The following is an 18599-nucleotide window of genomic DNA, read 5'->3' on the forward strand; positions in this document are numbered from 1 at the left end:
AGATTTGCCATTCTAGTTGAACTGCCCTTCTACAGTCATCCCAACTTACTTGTTTTTGCCCCTGCCACATTGTTTCACTTTTTTGAAAAGCTTACTTCTTTATTTAGTACTTTCTTTAAAAAAAAAAAAAAAAGTATTTGAGAGCGAGAAAGAGCAAAAGTACATGCATGTGCACAGCGAGAGGAGGCAGAGGGAGAGAGAGAGAGAGAGAGAGAATCCTCGGGTCGACTTACCCCTGAGCCCGACATGGGGCTTGAACCGAGGACTCTGGGATCAGCCTCATGAGATTAGATTGGTCCCATCTTTATAATCCAGAATAATCTTCATATTTTAAAATCTGTAACCTTAATTACAGCTGCCAGGTCCTTTTTGTCAAATTCACTCGTTCCAGGGATTAGGACGTGGACATCTTTTCTGGTGCCATTATCCAGCCCACCTGTCTTTAAGAGCCAAAGCCATGTGTTATACCTATTCCTTGTTCTCTCCCTCCTTTACCCCCACCACCGGTGCCTAGCATAGCAGTAGATTCTCAACAGCTTTCATTGTCGACTGAGTAATTGAAAGATTGATGATCCCTGAGATACTTTTTTGTGCTGCTGAACCAGTGGCTAGTGATGTAAATTCTATTTGGGAAGGTAGTTATGTTGCTTGAATATAAAATAGATTGAGACCACAAAAAATCTCAAGTATAGAGATTAGCAAGTGGTAGAGCAAATGTAGAAATGAGGTAATAGGTTATGTAACTCTTGGGTTGTCATGGAAATGGAGACTCCATTCTTCTGGGACGTGAATAGGACACCTGGATGCTACTGTCACTGACAGTAGGTGATGCCTTATTTCTGTGTCTGATGTAAAATCTCTGTGATATTTTTGAATGAGCAGATGAATGTAGCACAATGAATTTTCTTAACTCATAATTCAAAATGAGTTCAAAAGGTGAGACCTCCATTCTGAAGATTGAAGTGTATGTCACTATTCATGTCTTAAAAATAAATGGAGGAAAATTTGTAATCATCTTGGATTTCCCTTAACAGCCCAGAAAAAAATTATCTGCAGGCAGCAGTTTGTTTTCCTCCTATTTGCCCACATTACCTGTTTCTATAGCTGCATCCAGTATACTGAAATCAAAGAACACAATGATAGCATATATACTCAGCACTTGACTCAAAAGGGTTTCAATGAAAACCTCCCTAACCAAGAGCAAACAGAAAGGAGAGACGAAATATTTTGAATTTCCTAAAGGACAATTGTCTGATTTCTGCTTAGCTTTGTATGTATGGAGCAATACTTCTGTCTCTGGCTACCCATACCCTCTTTCATTTAGAAGCATATTCACCCTTTAGTTGAAGTGCATAAAATGTTTTATACCATATAACATCCATACTGCCCCCTCCCAGTGCTTTATGAGATAAAATAGTAGCTAGTATACCTTCAGTTATATGGGATGATTTGTGAGGCAAATGGAGAATCATTTTCTCAATTGGAAAATGCCCAATTTATTGGATTACAGGATTTTTTAAAATGAAAATATCAAAATTAATTGAATAAGCATTTCCATTTAATGGTGTTATTTACAATGTTCCATCAATAACATGTGAGTTTTGTTTCTTTTATATACTCTTTCAGTGTTTCTCAAAATGGGAGCCAAATAAAAACTAACAGACACACAAAAACCACTAGCATTTTAAATACCTAAGGTGCTCATTAATATGGAGATTCCTGAGCCACATTCAAATCTTCTGAGTTATATTATCTGGGAGTATATTTTAAGAACACACACACACACACAGACTCTTTACCCAAAACAGAAACAAACAACAAAAATAATCAAGCAAGAAACAGAAAAACAAACAGAAAAACATCCTCCTAAACAAAAATGCCAAAACCATGAATCAAAGCACATAATGGAGTACTATTTTCACAACAAGCACTCAATAAAATTAGCTAAATAAAGAGTCTCCTTCCTCTTTTGAAATCTGTAAACCCCATGCAGATGGAAACCCTTTTCTCTGTGTATTATTAATGCCCTGAAGTAGGAGCAAAGTACCAGTTCTTTAGAGGTATACTTTTTCATAGGCCATGTATACATTGAAGAATCTGTTGAATAGCATTGTTGTGCTATGGCAATGACTATGCTTGAGGCTGGTTGGGTACAAAAAGTAGAACACCATTTGGTAGGCCATTTGGTTACCTACAGTCTACTTTGAGAAATGAGGCATATATACATAAACTACAGATGTGAGGTGTAGGCAATAACTGTTGAAAGTATCTGAGGCAATAAGAAATCATTGTAGGTTGGCATAGTGGCAGAAATAGGACAGGAACTTCGTTCTGATACATGCACATGAAAATGAGTAGCAAATGCTTTCAAGGAAAGGGATTAGGATGACACAGAACTGGAAATATTCAGAGTGTGTTTAAGGTATAGGTGAACAGCACCTGGAGTAGAGATTCCATACAAAGAAGTGATAAGATTAGTTTGAGAAGTTTGCTTGGGACCAACCTGTGAAGACTCTCACATACAAAAACTGAGAAATGTGGGTTATCGTAGTTGGCTAGTAGAATGGTCATGAAATACAGAGAAAGTCATGGTCAGAGATTTAAGATGCAACTGGATGACAGGAACAGGAGATTGGAGGCAAGGGAACAGGTTAGAAGGCTAATACAATGATCTAGGCCACAAATAATAGAATCATGAAGCAGAGTTCTGGAAATGGGAATGCAGAAGAGGTAGACAGAAGTATTACTATGGAAGCAAGCCAATACCCAAAATGTTAGTAGTGAATCTTGCCCTTTGGAATGTCTTTGCTTATTCAGGTTTGAAAACAATGCATATGAAAGCATATGTAATCTATAAGGATCCATATAAATTTTATTGTTATTTTTTAAATTTCTTCAGTACATAATCTGAGGTCCTTGTAAGACATCTAGTACATGCTGTGTTAGGCTCTGGAGATACAAAGACAAGGGTGGGGGGAATGACCTGGTCTATTCTAAGGGACTTTCAGAATGGTAGAGATCCTGAAAAGTTGAACCAACAATTACAAGAAGTCAAAAACTGATGCTGAGCTTACAAGTGCCTGGGAGGAAGCCATTAATCACAAGAGGGAGCACAGCAGGAACAGCAGGCTTAGAAAGAAAGAAGGCAAGTTGACTTTTCCACTCGTTGAATTTAAGATGCATTGTACCAGCTGGGATACCTACAGGAAATAGATGACACATTTGAAATAGGACAATTCAAGAAGAGTTTATTACAGAAGGATTGTTTACAAAAGTGTGGAAATAGGGACACCCAAGAGGTAGTGCAGACATGAGAGACTGTAAAGCAGTCAAATGATACCCTTTTATCTGAAAAGAAATGTAGGAAACATGTTCCCTGGATGGACTGTCTTTGTACTAGTCAGGGATCTCCAAAGAGCCAAAGCTGACAGGATGTGTTTGTGCATGTTTTGTGTGTGTCTGTGTGCATATCCTTCCCTTTTCTCCCTCTCCCTGCCCCCCATCCATCTTCTATTGAGATATTTATTTTAAGGAATTAACTCACATGATTGTAGAAGCTTAGCCAAGTCCAAGATCTGTGTAGTAGTACACCAGACCAGAGACCCAGGGGAGAGTTGAAGTTCAAGTCCACAGGTATCTGTTGGAGATCCTCCTTCTGGAGAGATCATTGTTTTTCTATTAAGGCCTTCAATTGATTGGATGAGGCCCACCCACAATTTATACAGTCATCTGCATTACTCAGATTTCACCAATGAAATGTTCATCTCATCTTAACACCTTCACAGCAACATCTAGAATAATGTTTGATTGAACATCTGGGTACTGTGGCCTTGCCAGGTTGACACATGAAATTAACCATCACAATCCTGTAGAATGGGTCACTTTGGGAGGAGCAGTGACTTTTGGTGGAAGGATATCAGTAGATCAGAATTGTCTTTCAGGGAGGAAGTGTTGCTCTGACCAGCAGCAGCATCACCTGGGACCTTGTTGAAAATGTAAATTCTCAGGCTTCACCCCAGCACTACTGAATCCCATGTGCCAGGAGGGGTCACAACAACGTGCGTGTTAATAAGCCCTCTTCTTGTGATTTTGATGTGCTCTAATACACAGCATTGAAAACTATTGAGTTAGAAAGGCAAATCTACTGCCCTGCAACCCCCTCTGATCTCCTATTGGGGCTGCTTTTGGACCAGACCTGATAGGAATCCAGAAAGCACAAAACCCATTAACAAGGGCCAGTGAGGGCAGCCTCCCCGAGTAGGGATCAGTGTGGAAAAGGTTAGAAAATAAGCCAGGGAAGGCAAATGGAAGGTATCATGCCCCTGCACTAACAAGCATACAGACCAGGAAGTCCCTCACATGGAGATCATGGCTCAGATTTTAGAGTAAATGGAATTGCCAAGGCAGAGACTTTAAGAAAAAAGAAAAGTAGCCCAGATACAGAATCTTAACTTAACATGCATGTTGAAATGGTGGGACTGACCTGTGATTTTTCTTCTATAACCACATTAATCTTGAACTTCACACTACTGAACAGAATTGGCTTTTCACCTGGTCAAGGTTGTTAAATCAGAATCCTTAATTTTCTAAACAGAACACTGTCTCTGACTTGTAGATGTCTGCCTTATAAAGCATATGCATCTCTCTCTAATCTATCACATATTGGCTGTCTGCCCTTGTGCTCATCAAAAAATTCAATGAGGAATTAGACTGTGGTCTCACGCTTATCAAAATCTTGCTTGAGACATCTGGTCTTTGAGAGAGAGTGTGTTTAATGAACAAGCAATGCCACCGTGACATTTAAGTGTCATTGCAGTGGTAAATTATATCATCAGAATGGCAGATACCAAATCCATATGATTTCAGACCCTCATAGAAATTACTTTACTGCATTAACATTTATGATACACGTTTATCTCACATGGGTTGCAAGAATACTACTAATCATAATTTAAAGAACTTCTCTGTGTCATTTATTGATGGGGTGTTCAGTAAAATTTTACCGAACAATTACTCTCCACCAGAGAGTGAAAAGATAATTCAGGCATGGTCCTTGCCCTCAGGTTGTTCATACCCTAGCAATTAGGCAGAAATATGAACATCCATGTTCTAGAAGAGCGTATGATTGGAAGACAGAAGAAGGAGGTGCTCGTTTTACTCAAGAGTAGTAAGGAAAACTTCAAAGATAGGGAGCTATTAAATTGGGCCTCAGAATGAGTAGGAGTTGACTAAACACAGGGATGGAGATTTTCTGAAAGGGGAGGTATTCTAGGATGAGGAAGAACAGCAACAGTGGGGAGGTGTGCCAGGAGCTTGGCTGCACCAGAGCAAATGGCTTAAAATGGGACTGGATTGAGGGGACTGGATTGCCAGCATATCTCCATTGCATGCCTAGGAGTCTAAACTTTATCCTGAAGGTAGAGGGAGTCATTTAGGGTCTGTGAGCCCTGGACTAATCTGATTAGATTTGAGTGAAGCACAGTTCAGTGGTTTGAAGCTATCAAACCAATTTGTTTTTTGACTTTTTAAATAGAGCAGTTGTAGGTTTACAGAGAAGTTGAGCAAAAAGGACAGAGTTTCCATATTACCCTCCCCAACTCCCCAGTTGCCCCTATGATTAATATTTTGCATTACTCTGGTACATTTGTTATAATTTGTTGAACCAATTATTGACTGAAGTCTACAGTTTATCTTCAGGATCAATTCAGTGGGTTTCAACAAATGAATAATATCACATATCCACCATTGCAGAATCGTATAGAATAATTCCACTGCCTTAACAGTCCCCTTTGTGATATCTGTTTATTCATCCCCTCACTCCTGAACCCCTAGAAATCACTGACCTTATTTAAGGGTTTTTCTTTCCAGAATGTCATATAGTTGGTATCATATAGCTTGCAACATTTTCAGTGTTTTATTTTTTTCTTACTTAGTAATAAGCGTTTAATATTCCCCCATGCTTTCTCATGACTTGATAGCTCGTTTCTTTTTACCACCAAATAATATTCCATTGTATGGATATACCACAGTCTGTTTATCCATTCCTCTATGGAAGGATACTTTGGTTGCTTCCGTGTTTTTGCAATTATGGATAAAGCTACTATAAATATTCACGTGCAGGTTTTGTGTAGATATAAATTTTCTACTCATTTGGATTAATACCCAGAATTGGAATTGCTAGATTATTATTTGCTATTTATTTTTATTTATTTCTTATTTTTTGCTGGATTATTTAGGAAGCCCATCTTTAACTTTGCAATTCACTGCCATACTGTCTTCCAAACTGGCTCTGTCATTTTGCATTTTCATCAGCAGTGGATGATAATTTCTGTTGTTCCATATCCCCCCAGGATTTCATCTTGTCATTGTTCTGGATGTTAGCCATTCTGAAAAGTGTGTAGTGGTACCTCATTGCTCTTTTAGTTCCTAGTTTTCTTCTTTCTTTTTTTTTTTTTTTTAAAGATTTTATCCACTTATTTTGTCAGAGAGAGAGAGAGAGAGCATGAGAGTGTGCACAGGCAGGGGGAATTCAGGCAGAGGGAGAAGCTCCTTGCTCAGCAAGGAGCCCAGAATCCCAGGATTTGGAATCAAGACTTGAGCCGAAGGCAGATGCTTAACCACTGAGCCACCATGCGGTCCGTAATTTCTAGTTTCCTAATAACATATGGTGCTGAGCATCCTTTCATAGCCCCTTTACCATTTGTATAATTTCTTTGGTGAGACGTCTGTTCTGGTCTTTTTAATTGGATTGTTTGTTTACTTATTTTTGAATCTTAAGAGTTCTTTGACTATTTTGGATACCAGTCCCTTATCAAATATGTGTTCTGCAAAGATGTTCTCCCAGTCTGACTTGTCTTTTCATTCTCTTACCAGTGTCTTTTACATAGAATAGGATTTTATTTTCACTTTTATTAAGATTTTAATTTTATTGAAGTCCAGCTTGTCAGTTTCTTCCTTCATGGATCATGCTGTTGGTGTTGTATCTAAATCACCTAGATTTTCTCATATTTTTTTACTTTTTATTGAAGTGAATGTATATACAAAAATATGCATATTTATCATTAGAGTTCACTGAATTTTCACAAATGAAACCTGTGACTGAGTGACCAGTTCAACAAATAGAATGTTACCAAGTGCTTATCCCTCAGTTTGAAAGGAATGTTGACATGGGACGTTAATTTATACTTTAAGTAATCGACATACAAAGTAAAATGAATTAAATAAGTCTTACTTGGAAGGAATACCACTGATTAGATTTTAAATATATATATATATATATATATATATATATATATATATAGTATCAGGATGAGAATCTTGTCTTATTCTGAATTGAATTGGGAATACCTCTTGAGTGCTTGGCACAAAATAAGCAATTAGTAGTCAATGAATTAATTAATTAATGCAAGCAATGTGCTCCATTAGGGTTAAGCAAACAGATCACCATTTCAGTGGTGATAATCAAGATAATCAAGGAACTAATGGTGGAGAAAAAAATGGATGCAAAAACAGTCATTCTAGACTAAAAGTTAGATGACAGTCAGTCCAAGGTAGGTATTTCTTGAGCACATATTACATGTATTTCAACAAGCAAATGAAGGGCTCTTGGCAGAGAAGGTGTGATGGTGTGGGGAGATAGAAGAAGTCTTAGGATGCAGAATTAGAGCCCTGGCATTTAGTAAGAGCCATCAGTGGCTCTTTCCTGATTTTGACACTAATCTTACTCTTGGTGTAGTTTTGTATCTGATTTTCACAACCAGTTTTAAAGGGAATGTGAAAGTAACAGAAAAATGAGGCAAATATGATCAAAAATTGGTTAAGAAGCCACACAAATAAATATATGACATACCATACGTAGGTGTAAAAATAAAAGACTACACTTGTGTGAGAAGTGGGGAGTCTGTTAATAAAAGGCTAAAGCCGACCTAATTATGTTCTCCTGGAATAAAGCATTTTTATAAAGTGTTATGAGACTGTTTCTTAGATTCATAGAAGCCTAAATAATAAGAGAAGGAATTAAATCAAGTCATACAATATTTTGATCCAACATAAGGAAAAACTTCTTGACCACCAGATTGTTAAACTGCTAAAATAGAGAAATTATACAATTAACACATACACACACACACATTTATATATTTGTTTTTGTGTTTTTGTTTCTGGTCTTGTTTTGAGCCCATGAAGAAAGGGGGAGGCAGGCAATGATGATCATTTCTGAGCTATTGAAGCACTTCCCGGCCTGTTAGCAGAGGCCAGGATGAAAGTCACTATGGCCCCCAAATGCTATTTTTACTCTAAGAAAAGGCAAAAGTAATGGAAATGTAAAAATTAAACATTAAGAGTATGAAATGCACAAGTTGAACTGAGGATAAGCTGACATTTAATTAAATAACAAACTCCTTAAAGGCCCTAACAGAAGAGCTTTAAAGGGTGTCTGTTAGATTTGCATAAGCATTGCAGTGTGAAGCCCTGGCAATATACTGCCTTTCAGATTGGTTATCAGTCAATAAAAGTTGGTATAAAACAGTGAAAATGACTTCCCCATTACCCACAACCTTATAAGCCTTTGGCTTTTGCTAGCAGCTGAAGCTTCTCTGCAAACTCCAGAACACCACTTTTAGAGGCAAATTCCATCACCCTGATGGCATTTTCTAGTTTTATTTGATCTTGAAAAACATTTCATTATGTTTAATTTAGGGAAATGAGATTTCTTTAATTACTATCAGTAGCAGCTATTAGGAGCTCAATTACATTTGCAAATTCATTTTTAAAAGCTTTATGGTTTTCAGATAAAAATTTCTAGTTCTAACTGTGCCCATTAAAAGTTACTGTTCCTCCCTTTGGTGCCCCTGCTTCCAAGAGAGAAGATGCGTTTTATAGTGCAAAATAAATAATGCTAGAATCTGAGGATTAGCCTAAAAAGGATTTAGGATTACACATTTGAATAAATTTGGTATTTCATTAAATAAATTGGTTTATCAAATATGTTTATAGATTCTCTTCTGTTGGGGTTTCATATATGCTAGGGTCTACAGTTTGAAAGGTCAGGGTGTCCCAGTGGGATGAGAGACAGCTTAGTAGCAAGGAATGCAGATGGTTCTCATCCGTGTACCTGCTTAGCCCGGGTTACAGTACTATAGTGAGTAATATGTCACCCCTAGTGTGTCTAGAACAGCATCTCCATGAAGGACTGTAAAAGGGGGGGGTGGGGTCCACATAACCTCCACGTTATTGGTCTCTTGAATACTATCAGTGGTTTTAGAAATGATTCTGATTTTATGTGTTCAGGAGCTTCTTGTTCCTATAATTAAACAGTTAGGGACAATAAGAAAGCCTTCCCCAAGGTGGGTGTTGCCCTTATTCTCAGTCACAGTGGCATTAATAGGGTACTATTTCCCCTTACAGAATTACAGTAAGATTAAGGAAATGTATGTATTGAAGTCCGGAGAACATAAGCTGCGTAATGACCTTTGGCCTTCTCCCTCATTATGAGAAGTGTTTCCTCCGCAGCATCTAGAAGATGCTACTCTCCTTGTGCATGATGGGTATTTCAGAAATGCTGGTGGTTGTGGTTTGTTTGATTCAAGTGGGAACCAGCCATTTGTTGTACAACCACAACAGTGTTTGTCCGTCCACTTGGTGGCAATTTTGAGCTGAGGCATCAAGGTGCTATGTTGGAACAAGAAACAGAAAGCCTCTTTTGAAAAACCTTGGGGTCGGTTCATTGAACTGCTTCACTGTGATGCAAAACCATCTCTGTTGGCAGGAAATATCAACTGCTGCTAATAAAAATTGTAAATGCCCTTGTCGATGTTTGTCACAGATAGACACACGCAAGGTTCAAATGATTTAAAATCATTGTTCCTTGAGTTCTTTTTTTTGCTAATAAACATGAAGGCAAGGAAATGGCATAGCTTATTTAAGGTGTATACATTGGAAGGGCTTGTTTTCCTATTTATTGTATTAGGACTGTTTGGTATTATTCTTCCCAATTTGCTTTAGCTTTTACCCAGACCACTAAGTACTTATTGATGGAAAAGGGTATTATATGCTTTAGGAATTTTGTATTGGAGTTGTACAGTGTACATGTTGTATGTTCCATTAGGAGGCATGCTTCTCATCTTCTTTTTTTTTTGTTTTTTGAAGATTTATTTATTTGACAGACATCACAAGTAGGCAGAGAGAGAGAGGAGGAACATGCTTCTCATTTTCTGTGGATTCCCGCTGCAGCTTGTGTTGGGGAAACACGTGATGAACAAATAATTAGAGGTCAGGTGTCCACAAAAGCCAGGAACTCACAGCTCAGAGCGGGTAACATAAAAGCCCCATATGAAATCATGTTTTGCATTTGGGGTCTAAAAGTACAACGACTACTTTTTATTTTATTTATTTATTTATTTTTTCAACAACTGCTTTTTAAAAACTCTTCCTGAGACTGTTGTCCCACAAAACGCAAAGTCATCGTCATTTACACTGTGTACCCCCACTTTATCTAGCCACTGCCCTTTAATAACTTTGTCACCAGAGAAGATGTAAAAATGAACATGAGCAGCATGGTTGCAGTGATTTGAAACAGTAATAAAGGACAAAGCCATCTTAATTGTTATTCTCAGAAAGCTTGCCATCCGGTAGCTAATTTAATAAAGGTTTTTTTTGTTTTGTTTTTTGTTTTTTACAGTGGAATGATTCAACTCTAAGAGACTTATAAGAATTGCATAAGGTAGTAGTTTTTCCTGCTGGCCACTCTCAGGAAAGCTGCGGTATGCTGCCGAGTGGTTTGTCAGTCAGGGCCTGGGTTTATCTTTGCGAGAAACTATTATTCCCAGAGCAAAAAACATTTAGTTGAGCAGCAATCAATGAGGAACAGACGAAAGGATGTTTGAAGTTTTGAAGTCTTTAAAATATGAACTAAGCACCCAATCTGGGGAGTTAGATGATCCATAAAAGGGCTACACAATTCTAGATGACAAGCTTAACTCTTTGTCTCCTAAACCAATTTAGACGTTATGAAGACTCAGTGGCTAAGCTGGAGAGTGACTTATTTAGCACATAGGAAATATAAAACTTTTGATAGAGAGACGGACCATTAAGTATTCTGCTACAACCTGTCATCTACATACTATATTACTACATACTGTACTACTGTACACTGAGTTGTTTGATTTTAATGAGTGGCTAGACCTAAATTTTATTTCAGCCTCTGAGAATATATGATAGGAAAACATTTAAAGATGCCAGCTCCTCTCAACATGAAATCTCATAGACTCTTGATATAAAGAGAAGTTAAGATGTTTACCTCTACAACTAATTTATCTGTACATATGTTATGACTAATATCAGAATTATCAAATGCTGAGATTAGTTTGTCATAAAGTAGGTCCTTTGTAAATTGTTGAATTAAACTAATTTGAATCATTGTTTACACTAAACAGCACTGGCAGCAAATGGCTATAGACTCTGTTCTCTCTCAAAGGGAGTAGGGGAGTATCGCTTCCTGAGAATAAGAAGAGACTGTGGCTAATGGTTCAGCACCAAATGGTAAAGTGTAATTCTGTGTATAACAAAACTAGTGCCTTTGTATGGAGATACAGTCACACAGGGATAGATAAGAGACTTGTTCATATCATCCTGACAAATACAAATATTACATGATTTCAAGAATTGCTAAAAGATGATCTCTTCTGGAAAATCCAAACTTATTTATTTATTTATTTATTTATATTTTTGATTGTCTACACTGGCTACATTTTCATTAAATTTGGGGGAAGGTATATCAAATTGTGTTTGTTTCTCAACAATAACACAGTTCCCCAACCCTGTGGCTTCTGAGGATTTTATGAATTTTGGATAAAAGAAATACCACCTCCTGGGAAATGGAAGATTAGAATTGGGTTGTTTTCATGAGGTATCAATGGGTAATCTTGATTAAGGGTTCACAGATTATGTCTGAGCTGCCCCACACCCTTTTTGTTTTTATAAAATAGTTTTACTGAAGTACATCTATGCCCATCTGTTAACGTATTGTCTATGTCTACAAGGGGAGAACTGAGTAGTTGCTATGGGGATTATATGGCCCATAAAGCCTGAAATATTTACCATCTGGTCCCTTACAGATAAATTTTGCCAACCCTTGCTCTAGGTAGTTGTGGTTTGCCAGCTAATTATTTGGTATGTGATAATCTTGGTCCTACCACATTACAATATTCTTACTGACAAAGACAGTCTCTCTCTATTTTAAGACTATCTCTTAGACCTTTCTCATATCACACAATTTCTAATAGGCCCTTGGAAAGGGAGGATAGTTAGATAGAACCAACTATCTAATGATAGTTGGTTCACCAGTTGAGGTGAAATTTTACTAGACCAGGAAAGAAACACCTTGGTACTTTTAAGGAGAGGCAGTCAAGCTCTATGATCCTGGAATCAGGTTGCCTGAGTTCGAACTCTGACTTTGCTATTTATTTCCTGTGGCATTAAATTCACAGTCTTTAAAAAAAAAATGCTTTAGAAATAGTGCCTCCTCCATACTCTAGTTTCTCTTCAGATCGCATAAATCTTTCGCCTTTTACTAAAGATTTCCGTGGAGAAATAGTGCCTCCTGTCTAATTTTGTGAAAAATCCAGTGGATAGTATATGAAAAGTGCTTAGAACAACCAGTCAGGATTCATCAGTATCTTCTTAATTGTGATGCAAAGAATATTCCTTTTTTTTTTTTCTTTTCATTCCCTTGTTTTTTTCCTAGAATTTCTTTTGTACTTTCTCCAGAACTAGGCAGGTGCTCTCTAAATGTATATATGTGTTTCCTTGTTTTCATATCATTGTGGATGTAGCACTAGCCATGGTTTGAATTTAATGCTAGTGGCTACAGTGTTGTTGAGTAGATGAATCCTTTCTACATAAAAAAAAAAAATGTAAAATGAAATAAAGCCACAGACTCTCTGTGTTATAAAAGTGCTTTTATGTATTCAATAATTGCTATAAGTAACATTCAGTATACTGAACCCTTTGTAATTTGTGGACTCTGTGTAATTCCTCCTGGTCCAAGAGGTGATAGCCACTATTGTAGGTATTTAGATGTGATAAATAGCGTGCCTGTGTAATGGCACATGTGTTTTTCTTGACCATGGTAATTAATGGCTATTAAATCTCACTACTTGGAACCATTTGTACATGTTGAAACCATTTCTTTGTTCAAAAATTCTGGTATTTCTAGTCTATACAAACACATATGCTTGTAGATCAATGTACCAATATCCTATACCAGTAAAAATGAAGGAATCACATTTCATAGCATTCAAGGCCTCCTAAGAAAACTTAGCTTTTGATAATGTTACTCCCCAAAGAACAAGACAAAATTTTGTATGAGGGACTTTTAATATACTAATATGTTAATGATTAAAGTGTTTTATGATCTTGCTGGCTGCTTTTCCATATTCATGTAGGGGTTTAATTTTGAGCCTATATATAAAGGTTTATATTGCCAGGGAAAGTAATTTATAAAGGTAAACTCAAGTTTTGCCTATCATTCCTACTGGTTCAGATGGAAAATTCCAACAAGTTCTTGAAAATCTGCTCTTACCTCAACTCTCTGAGAGGGGAGGCATCCCAAAGGAGGTTCAATCTTCTGTGCAGAGTGATAAAGACAGAGAGTAGTCTGTTTTTTTCTGTGATTAGCATCTTTAAGACCACAGTTGGACTTAATAAGCTAAGTGCCTTTCCAAGTCTGAACACTTCCATTTCTCTAAAATTGTAAGACCTACAGGAAGAGAAAGACATTAACATGTCTGCATGGAACCCTAGCTGTACATCTTAATTGCGCTCCTTCAAGTCTGGATAAGCTGTGCGAGTGAGACTGCTTGCAAGTGAGAGAGGGCTAGACATGCAGCCAGGAGTGGCAGCTGGAGAGAAGCCAGGAAATTACAAAAAGAGCACCTGAAAACACATTGCTGTTGCTCACTTAAACTACACACAAAAGACCTACAATCATGATTTCTCGTATGAGCTTTTTAACACCCAGCCATGTCACAGATGTTCTGTTAGTGGTAACTATAATCTATATTGACCTATTTTTCATGACTATTATTTGTATCATGTAGGGCCCTCTTTCCTGTTTGCTTCTTCTTGTGACCATATCCTACCACTTAGAAACTGAGATTATCTACTGTAATCTTCCCCTCCATTTATGTGATTAATCAAGGGGTCAGTATTCTTTTAAAAGAGATATTCAGTTTGTCTTTTAAGAATATACATTTTCCTTTCCTATAGATTAAGTATACTCAGTCAACTTATTTACAAGCCTTTAATGATTTCCGCATAAAAATGATATTCCTTTTAGCCTTACCTCCTCAAATAACAAAGCTCTAATTATTCAATGAGTAATATTTTCAATTTCTTCTAACTTTGGTAACTGTGAAATGAAATACTAAAGCAGTGAACCAAAACTTACGATTAGTTCCACATTGATCTTTTAAACATTAGAGTTGACCTTTAATGGAACGATAGAATGTGAAAATTTGCATTTGATAACAAGGATAAGGCAGTCTGCTAAAAATCATGTTTTTATAAAATTTCAGGTTTCTAATATAATCTAGAATGATAAAATGATGGAAGCTGGCTATATAAACATCCAATCTAGATATTCTCAGGGCTTTGTTTCAAAAAAATAAATAAATAAAAAATAAAGAGACGTTTCCACAGTGAAATGGGATGTAGGAAGGTATTCTAGTGCGTTTTCCAAGTGAATAATAAGTGTTTGTGAGAAATTAATATTAATTCCTGAGAGGATGTCCTGTAAGCCATTTTCAGGAGATTTAAAATGAAAGCTCCAGTAGTACCTTGAACAGTCTGTTGTTGACATTATAATTATTCTCCTATTTTAGAAGAATGAATAATTATCATAGCAAATACTTTAATTTCCCATACACGTAATTACACCCATTCACTGAAGAAAGACAGGAATATAAGGATTCTAGTCATAGAGGAAAAATAAGGATCTTTCATCTGAATGGTTTTTTTCCTCCTACAATTCTGTAAAATCTAGTAGGATGAACAAAAAGAACAGTAAAATGTGCTATCCTAAAATAATGGAATTATAAATGCTTTTAAAGGAAGTCATTGCAAATCCCTAAGAAAAGAAATTTTTTTACTTACTAGTTAAAGAGAAAGTGACTAAGCAGATAAGGGATTTGAATATAAAGTTTTGGATTACATTCTGTGGGCTGTTGGGAGAGGGTAAAACATAGGCAGCATAAGGGGAAAAAAAATGACAGACAGGGTGAAGTATGTCTGTGGGGCTTCTGAACCAAAAAAAACGTCATTATATAAACTTCAGAGTGAACAAAGACTGAAAATTGTCACTGATAAAAATTTTGCAAACCTAGAGCTGGCTGAGGGAAAGGTGTAGTGTGGGGTCAAGAGAATTCATTTTAACTCAACAAGAGTATATGAACACTTCTGGAGTGCTCACTGATATGCTAATATTCTAGAGTTTCATTACCAAGTGCAGGGCTCAATGCCTGCCTTAAGTAAAGCATGCTTTTTGAAGAGTCAGGTGATGGTGATTCCATATGAAGTGCTCAGTAAAATATATGACGTAATTTGGAAAAAAAAGTTAAGTTGAATATTTGGAGCACCAATGTGTGGGCTAAATGAGGTGGGCAGTGGAGAAGGTACAACAAGTGCTAATCTTTATAATAAATGTAGCTGAAGTTCAAGAATCGAGTTTGGAAGAGAGAATACAAGATCTTGGAATCCTCCATAATAAGGAACAAAATGAGAAATTTAGTGACTTGGATTTTGAAATGGAAACAATATCTGCTGGAGATATCATTCATTTTTCTACTGGACAGTGGGGAGCAGATAGAAAAGGAACAGAGTAGAGGTAAATTGGGGAATAAATAAATCTAGGGCCATTCTAAAGACCAAAGATTGGTTCAGGGCAGAGAACTGGAAGTAAAAATCTTCGAAGAACTGAAATCCTTCCCTTTTCTTATGTAAAATATACTGTATCCACAGAACAGAAAAGAATACTTAGGATTTCAATCAAGTGGGATGGCACTTAATAAAACTGACTTCTGAGAATTCCTAAAGGAATAGAATAATTAATAGCTACTGTTAATTGGAATCAATTAACATGACAACGGAGAAAGATTTGTGACCAGGGGAAAAGAAGGAGCCAGTGATTTCTTGTAAAAGGACCCAGTGGTAAGGGTAAATGAAGCTGTTTTCTAAGTAAAGCTGAGAATTGAACCTTTTGACCAAACAAACTCAAGGAAATGATTGGGGTAAGGGAAAGAATGCGTCTGAATTAGGCAATTGACCATGGATAACAAGCTTACTACTCATTTGGTTTATTCCTCAATGTCTTGCTCTCCTCGGTCAGTCCCTATAATGATCAGATACTCACAGGCTGGGGAGAAAATGGCTTTCTGAGAAGCTTGTTGAAGTCAGAAAGGCAGTGAGCCAGAAAACTCTGTGGAAAGGCTCTTTCCAACTCAAGGAACCATTGCTAATGAATGGCAGTAATAAAAAAGGAACAGTTTCTGCTTGTTCCTGTTACGGTAGTCCTTCACTTCCGGAGTCTACCCTGAGGAAAAATTATCTTGCTCAAACATCACTTAGATTCTGTCATTCTGTTCAAGATATACTAAGACCTGCAGTTGTTTGGGAATCAAATTAAATCCACTACCTCTGGGGTCTGCATTTTAACACCTCTCTTCCCCATCCTGTAATGCCCAATGTTCTTTTTAAAATTTCTTTGCCCGTTTTACACTAGCCAAAGAAACCATGCCCTTAGCCTCTTAAATCTACAGCTTCACCCACCTAGGTCTCCATCCAGGATGCCAGTCTCCTTCATCATTACCAAATGAGATCCTTATTATAACATCTTCAACAATGTATACCCTCGCCAGCTTAGAGACATGTTCTGTCTCCTTCTACCCATCATCCCGTTAGTAACTATGTTTTTCTTGCTGCGGTCGGGGAGGAAAAATTCTTCTCTACCCTCTTTGGGTCTCTGGCTGGGCCTAAGAATTAAACTGATAATGAGACAGATTATAAGAGAGAAGCATACTTTTTTGGGAGCTTTTACATGTATATGGAAGCCTTCCCAAGAGAATAAAGATGTGGAGAAGTGACCAGAGCAGGTGGCTTTTATATCTTTTAGCTAAAGAAATAATGAATTTGTGCAGAATTGACTAGAAGGAGGGGTTGATATTAGGTGACATCATAAGGAAGGTAAGAATGAGTTTTCTAAGTTTTTTTTTTTTTTAAATAGATTTCTTGGTCCCCAATTCCCCATCTCTGGTGATAAGAATGTCTTCTTTCCTCCTGTGTCGTAGGAAGGGCACTTCTCACATGAGGGTTTAATGACCTGTGGCAGGGAAAGGAGAGGTCAGAGAGACATTTCTGCTTCTCACGTTTTCTCAGACTCCTTTAGCTGAAGGTATTCGATATGGAGGTTGCCATATTTTGGAGTAAGGTGTCCTAAACCCCATCACTGTGCTTATGGCTAATTTCATGGGTAGATAAAATGTGAGAGTTGCAAGGGACCATAGCATTTTAAAAGGAGGCCCAAAGAGGATAATTGTATTTCCCAAAGATGCATAGCCAGTTAATAGAAGAACCAAAAAGGTAATAACCCAGATTACTAGCCCTGTGCTTATTCCATCACAGGAATCATGATGGTGAAAATCAAGACACTTAAAGTGATGAAAAACATGGAAAATGAATCAATATATAACTTTTTATTATGTATGATAATAAAATCAAAACTACATTGCTTTATATTGTGAACGCAACATTACTGTTTTCTTCTTCCCTTGTAGCTCTACTTGATAAATATAAAGATCATTGACTACAAGCAAAGGACAACTTTATTTTCTCTTTGTATACAGGATACCATAATTTCTTACAATTTGTTCCAACACGCCTTTATGATCTATATCAATCTTGACATGCCAAGCCTTCATTTTATTGTGCTCTTCTATGCAACCCACCCTAAAAACACTCCTCCCATAGATTTCACATCTGTATCCTTTTCCTAAGTAATAAGCATATGCATATACCTAATTTTTGCCTAAGAAAATCTAATCTTATGGAGTGATTCACCTGTGGCACTTTTTTTTTTAGAGCTCCCATGTAGCATTGAGGACATTTTAAAGATCTTCCTAAGTGCCATCTGTCTTCTTTACCCTTGAAATTTCTTCCTCTTCTCCCCCCACCCTCTCTTTTATTTCTCTCACCATTTTTTCCCTCCTCTCACATTTTTTCTTAAACCAAGCTCTCTATCTTTTTTTTTTGTTGTTGTTAGAATAAAAGCTTTGTCTCTCTTGGGCGATGTTATCAGCACTGCGGATGTATATTGGGCTGCTTCTATCCTAGCATCTCAAAATCGGATTCTGATTCTTCTGTTACAACCAACACTGTGGGCTTTAAAAAAAATCAATTCTTAGGTTCCTTATCTCTTTTTCTGCTTCTGGGATAACTGAATCTTTCATAACTAATGGGGATATTGAATTCAGGGAACCTTATGGGGAAAATAAATTGCAATTTGTGTAAAAAGTAAAAAACGAGGCTACAATTAGATGTAATAACTATAG

General features: G+C 37.0%; 1 protein-coding gene and 1 pseudogene across 1 annotated transcript in view; both read left to right on the plus strand.

The window, feature by feature from the left end:
• NCKAP5 (NCK associated protein 5) overlaps positions 1 to 18599 on the plus strand; it is a 962745-nt gene that overhangs the window by 494119 nt on the left and 450027 nt on the right.
• LOC122903776 lies at positions 12530 to 12631 on the plus strand (annotated as a pseudogene).

This window comes from Neovison vison, chromosome 3 (genome assembly GCF_020171115.1).
Source record: "Neovison vison isolate M4711 chromosome 3, ASM_NN_V1, whole genome shotgun sequence".
In the NCBI taxonomy this organism is placed as follows: Eukaryota; Metazoa; Chordata; class Mammalia; order Carnivora; family Mustelidae; genus Neogale; species Neogale vison.